This window comes from Triticum dicoccoides, chromosome 7B (assembly GCF_002162155.2).
Source record: "Triticum dicoccoides isolate Atlit2015 ecotype Zavitan chromosome 7B, WEW_v2.0, whole genome shotgun sequence".
In the NCBI taxonomy this organism is placed as follows: Eukaryota; Viridiplantae; Streptophyta; class Magnoliopsida; order Poales; family Poaceae; genus Triticum; species Triticum dicoccoides.
This window is the reverse complement of record NC_041393.1, coordinates 427,762,939-427,769,689: the sequence shown is the minus strand read 5'-3', so window position 1 is coordinate 427,769,689 and position 6,751 is coordinate 427,762,939.

The window sequence follows — 6,751 nt, the reverse complement described above, 5'->3', positions numbered from 1 at the left end:
ACTTCCAAACCTTCATAGACTTCGTTCACCGGCAATCCACAATGACTCTTGGATGCTCAGAACGCAATGCCTAACCGGCTGGAGGATTCACAGTCCTCAAGTGTAATAAGTCTTCAGGTCACACAGACAGAAAGACTTCAGTGATGCCTAACACTCTTTGGCTCTGGGTGTTTGGGCTTTGTCCTCGCAAGGATTTCTCTCTCTCAAATGCTTCGAGGTGGGTTGCTCTCAAATGACAAAAGCCGTGCACAAACTCTGAGCAGCCACCAATTTATGGTGTAGGGGGTGGGCTATTTATAGCCACAAGGCAACCCGACCTGATTTGTCCGAAATGACCCTGGGCCACTAAGGAACTGACACGTGTTCCAACGGTCAGATTTCAAACACACGCGGCAACTTTACTTGGGCTACAAGCAAAGCTGACTCATCCAGCTCTGGATAAGATTTGCTCTCATTGTCTTCGCTTGAAGACATAGGATTTGGGTTGAGCATCACTTCAGTCACTCTGACTTAGTTCACTTGGACCCCACTTAACAGTACGGTGGTTCCTATGACTCAACAAAGAAGAAAAGGAAACAACGAAACCACACAGTCTTCACGCTCCATAGTCTTCACGTAATGTCTTCTCATGTCATAGTCTTCAATATGAATATCTTCTCATACCACCATTGTCTTCAATGTCTTCATACATTTTTAGGGGTCATCTCCGGTAGGTAAACCGAATCAATGAGGGACACTACCTGCGTTATCCTGCAATTCTCACAAACGCATTAGTCCCTCAACCAACTTTGTCGTCAATACTCCAAAACCAACTAGGGGTGGCACTAGATAAACTTACAATCTCCCCCTTTTTGGTGATTGATGACAAACTGGTTGAAGTTTTCAACGGGGATAAAGTATGTGAAATTGTAAGGATAGGGAATTGTCTTCATAAGTAGCAAGGGCTCCCCCTGAAGATGTGCATATAAGTAATTTCCTTTTGGAATGCAAATGCACATGGCAGGTTGTACTTGTAGAGATCCTCTTTAACTTATGAAGATAATACATCATGCATGTAATGATATAGCAAGTAGGATGACATGCATAATGAAAAATGGATGTCTGCAGAATGATCTAAGTGCGGAAGTTATCATCGCACATGCAGAATTTATCATCGCATCACAGTAAAGCAAATAAGTAGTAGACGACCATCAAGTTTAAGTGTTGCAACTTAAAGAACCAAATGTTTCAAACGCAAGAGTTGTAAGCACGAGGCAAAATATAATGCAACCGCCCATATGAACCCACTTGAAGACTATCAACTCATACACTTCTCCCCCTTTTGTCAGTAAGGACCAAAAAGGTTTGAAGACATAGAGCATCTACTCGTCCTCATGAGTAGGTGAAGCAGTAGGGTTGTCATCGTTGGTTGGCGGTGCAGACGAACTTGGTGCAGTGTCGATGCGTGCAGTAGTAGTAGGTGGTAAAGTAGCATCATCTTCATCATCGATCACTCTGGCATTGACAGTTGCCGCGGAGGAAGAATATTCAGAGTCTTCAAGCGATGGAGTGCGACGTAGGACAGCTGTCCGTGGACGAGTGGAGTCAAACTGGAATCTTTCATTGAAGCCATCGTCTTGAAGATTTGCTTCAGCACTAAGCAGGGTCAAACTCTTCCATGATCGCCGACAAGTCTCATGAGCAACAAAGGCATTCTTGGTGGCAAGGTTACGAATGCGATTGGCATCCACCAAGAGGCTTTGCATCTGTCTCTTGAGCCAATAGTGATGCTTATCCTGTTTCTGATGAAGGGCCACAAGAAGTTCTCGGTCATTGAGAACGCGAGAACGCTTCCGAGGCCTTTGGGCAATGGTGCTTTCAGTGGCTTCAGTAGGTGCTCGATGAGGCAGACGAGTATTTCCAGCCAATGGATAGATTTGTGTTGCTGCTTGAACACCTTCAATGGGTTGAGTGAAGCTTTGGTGCTCGACATTCTGAAGACAAAGAGGCTTCTTGGCAGGGTCAGAGTATATGGCTTCAACTGACATATCAACCTCTGGTAAAAAGATCAGATGATTGCGAGTAGAGGGCTGGTAGTTGACAGATGAGTGTCGCTTGATGAGGCGCATGACCCATGGAGCATAAAACTTCAGACCAAAAAGGTCAGATCCAGAAGCAGCAAGTTGCCTGATGAAGAATTCTTGAGTATTGAAGCTGATGCCATTGAGAATGTAAAAGACCAAAGTCTTCATAGCTCCTTCAAGCTTGGCCGCTGATGAATGTCCTTTGATAGGCCATAGAGTTCGCCGGATAATATGATATATTGTGCGTGGCAGATACTCAAGGTCTTCAACAAAGAACTCTGTTGTATATTCAGCGTCAGATGGCAAGGGCTTCATCATGCTCAACATCTGGCTCATGTTGGGTTCTGGCTTATGGAAGATGCTCTCCAATGCATTGCAGTGTAGCTGACAATCAGGTTCATATAGCTCTCCAGGAGTGGCTAGCCCTGTAAGCTCGATGATGTCAAGAGCTTTGGCTTCATGATGAACATTTCCGGTCATCCACTCAAGGACCCATGTCTTGATATCTTTGTTGTAGCCGCGAATGTGTAGAGTAGCATAGAATTGAAGCAATAGCTCTTCATTCCAGTGTTCTTTGTCTATCACAAAGTTGAGCAGACCAGCATCACGAAAGCAGTCAAGTGCTTCTTCTAAGCACGGCAGTCCAGCAATGGCTTCAGTGTCAAGGCGCATATGTGGGAAAATGCGCCCTTGATCATATAGAACGCAGGAGTAATAGCTCCTCTGCCGATAGCTCCAGAACTGATCTGATGATATCCTTGGCTTTGAGTAGGGGTTCTTGGCGCTGTCAAAGAAGGTATTGTGGCTTTTGAAGCCATTTGCATTGAAGGACCCTGGTGAGTTTGCAGTACCTGGAAACCTTGGCAGTCTTGGCTTTGGCTTCTGGACCCGAGGCCTATGCTCAACATGATAATCAAATTGAGGTCCAGAGGCAGTAGGCGGAGGTACCAGAATGGGCCATCGGACAGTGGTTAGCTGACCATGACTGTATGCTTGCTCAATTGTATGGGGCCTAGGTGGCGGAACAGGAGCAGGGGCAACAACTGAGGCTTCAGTCTGCACAACAGGTGCTTCAGGAGCAGTTGTCTCATTAGCTTCAGGTGCAGTGACCTCATTGGCTTCAGGCTCAGTGGCCTCATTGGCTTCAGGCACACTGGTAGGTGCAGGCTCCACATTAGCGTCAGCCATGACTACGTCATTGTCTTCATTGGCGTTGGTGGCAGCTTCAACATTTTCAACCTCCTCTTGATGAACAGGAGGGTTGGGCACTGGCACGTTCACATCAGGAACAACTTCTTCAATCACTGGGAAAGTCGGGACACGTACGTCTTCTTGATTGTCCTCGGCTGATGCAGCCGGAATGTCTTCAGCAGCTTGGGCTCCAGACTCGGAGACATTCAGAGTTAGAGTGGGTTCAGAAAATACTTGACGTGCAATAGGCTGGCGTTGCACTTCTCCTTCTGGAACGCTCGACAGAGGGACTTGAGGCCTTTGTCCTTTGCGCAGCCTGCGAAATGCTGGCAACGCCTTAGGAGATGGAGTTGGCTGGGCCTCAAAGTCTTCATCTTCTCTTTGCACGGGAGGTGTAGCTTGTTGTTGTTGGGGAGTACTGGGGGAGTCTTGTTGATGTGGGTGATCATCCCACGATGCATCCTGAGTAATTGGCGTCAGAGGATGACCAATGCTGATGAGTTCGCTGTTCGTAAGAACAGGCGATGATACCACGTCATGTTCGATCTGAGGAAGAACTTCATCATCTTCAACATTGTCATCATGACCAATGTCTTCAGCAGCGGTGGGTTCAGCTGCTGGAATATCTTCAGCTTCATGAGCCTCTGTGGAAGCAGGCTCATGGACTATCATCCTTCTTTCTTGATGTTCTGACGCAGGGCGAACCACTAAAATGGGTTCAACAACTAAGGGCTCTGTGGGAGCAGCCCTAGTCTTCTTGGTCTTGCGCTTCTTCTTGGAGGGAGCGGCATCAGAGGCTTCAGTATTCTTCCTCTTTCTGGCTTCAGCCTCGGCAGCCCTCGTCTTCTTCTATTCTGAAGCGGTTGTGGTGACCTTTGGCTTCGAGCTAGTCATGCTGCTTGGGAAGATAATGCGAGGGGCTTCTTGGCTTGAAGGTGTAGGCTGGTCAGCAGGAAGCTTCTTCTTTTTCTTTGCAGCCATCCTGGGGTCAATGCCAGGATGGCCAAGTGACTTGCGCTTCTCAGCCTCATTGTAGGCAAGCACACACTTATCAGCCAAACTCTTCATGCGCTCTCAGGAGCCCTGAGCTTCTTCACGCTTCTTAAGAAAAGCTTCTTTAAGCTCATGCAGCTTGACCTTGAAATTTCTGACGTCTTGAACACTTAGCTTGGCCACATGCTTCTTGAATTGAGCCTTCTCATAATCAATCTTGTTCTTCAGCTCAACGATGCGCTGAGCGAGAGCTAGCTCAGAAGCAATGGCGCCATTGAAGGCGACACTGAGGCCAATGGGAAGCTGCAAATCTTCAAATCTGAGATTGGGGGTGTCGAACCACTCATCAATGAAGTTGTGGATGATTGCCACATCAAAGAGAGGCAAGTTGTTGAAGATTTCTGCTTCTTCCTTGCTCTTTATCAGTTGCTCAAGGGCATCATCAGCAAGATCTTCGTCACTGGACAGATCAATGGGTTCTTCACGCAGAATGGCGGCAGGAGTCAAGGCTTGATCAGTATGCCTGACAAGTTGCTTTTTCTTCTCCGTCTTCTTGGAGATACGGGATTGATCTTCAGACTGCACACTGGCTTCAGGAGGTGCAGTGGCCAGTGGCTTCGCACGAGAAGTTTTTGGAGGTGCAGCTGATCTAGAAGCCTTTGGCTTCTTTTGCTTCTGCGACTTCGGAGGAGGAGCTTGAGCTTCATCAAAGTTAGCATCATTATCAGAATGATCTACTCTGGCACCCTGGACCAAGATGTAGGTGATGAGGCCGTCAAGGTTGGAGAAGGGGCCGATGACATTGGGTTCTGCATCACGGGAGTCATCAGTACGAGGAGCAGAGGGACCAGGGTTGAAGTCCAATCCCAAAGACTTCTTGTTTTTGTTGGCCGAAGCCTGAGCGAATTGAAGGTTGCGCTTGAAGAGAGCATCGTCACGACACCAGAGTAATGAAGTGGGATCGGCGTTCTCAGGCTGAGGTCCACGGACCATGCAAGGATAGAAGCCTTGTGCAATAGCTTCAACTCTGTTCTTGGGTTGAAGTCCTCGATAGAGAATATCACCCCAAGGTCTCTCGATAGCATTCTTCTCTGCATATTCCTTGGTCACAAACTTGTACTTGAACCATTCTTCAGCCCAATAGCGTCGAATCCATTGGATTCGCGTCTTTCGCTGATGATAATTCTCTTCGGGATCTGTCTTGTAGAGTTCTGCTAGGTCATCAGGCAGATCTTTGGATGTTCCTTCTCTGCGCTGTCTGCCACCCTTCCTTGCTGATTTTTCTGCAGCCATGAACTTCAAACTGAATGGCTTCAATACGTTCAAAGGCTTCAGAGACTTACGCTTGTTGGTCAAGCAGGAACTGGCTTCAAGAGAATTGATATGATGCTGTAAGTATTCTGCAAACGAATGCAGACTATGAGAACCAAGGGATTCTCCCACGGACATGTACCTGTGACAGCATTAGAGATGCGAGGGAAGGGGAAGAGGTCATATGCATTCTCAGAAGATTTTGAAGATAAATCAGTTTGAAGACATTGACCTCATGATGCGAAGACATTCACTTATATAGGTGAGTTGGTTCCAGATTTGTACCAATCCGTGAATAAGTACAAGTGAGGAATCAAACTAGACAGGAAATCTAAGTGAATTGACTAGGCAGTATGAGATGCAGACAGAATAGATCTAGCATTGTGTAAGCAGATACCACTTTCGGTAAATAGGATGAAATCTTGAAGATCAAAAAGGTGGTAAAAATAGAGTTATAATTACCTCACGAAGAACTGCTAGATGGGATGAATAGGAGACCGAGCAGTTCAGCCCACCGTGCCCTAACTTGGCGACGGAGGACACCTACGGCGACGATGGAGAGGACGATGTCCGCGGCCGGCGTGAGGACGGCGTCGAAGAAGTCGCGGCAGCTAAGTGCTTCGTCGCCGGCGTCGTCGAGAGCTAGCGGTGGCGCTAGGGTTTTGACGGAGGTGGATAGGTGGAAGAAGGATTTCTTTACCGCAGGGGACAAGTATTTATAAGTAGGTGAGCGGCACAGCGCAATTATGCTGGTGCCCCTGGCGGTTCACATCTGAGGGGCACGTGGCAAGCATGCAACATACTCAGAGTTGTCCCACGTTCCCACGCCTGACAGGCATGTCGGAGAGTTGTTCCGGCTTCTCCGGATTTCAACAATAAAGATAAGTCATTTAAAACAGATTTAATGTTTGTCTCTTTGCCTTCTGCTGACTAGGACGCAGAGAAGACATTCGACAGTTTCAATAGAATGCATATGATTTGGACAGATAGAGTTTGAGATAGAAAGCATAGAGAGGTTAGGGTCCGATCACATTCACTTAGTTCAAAAGATCCAACTTGAAGACATAGCTATAAGTGAATGATGTAGAGGATAGAACACTAGTATATATATATATATATATATATATATATATATATATATATATATATATATATATATATATATATATATATATATATATATATATATATAT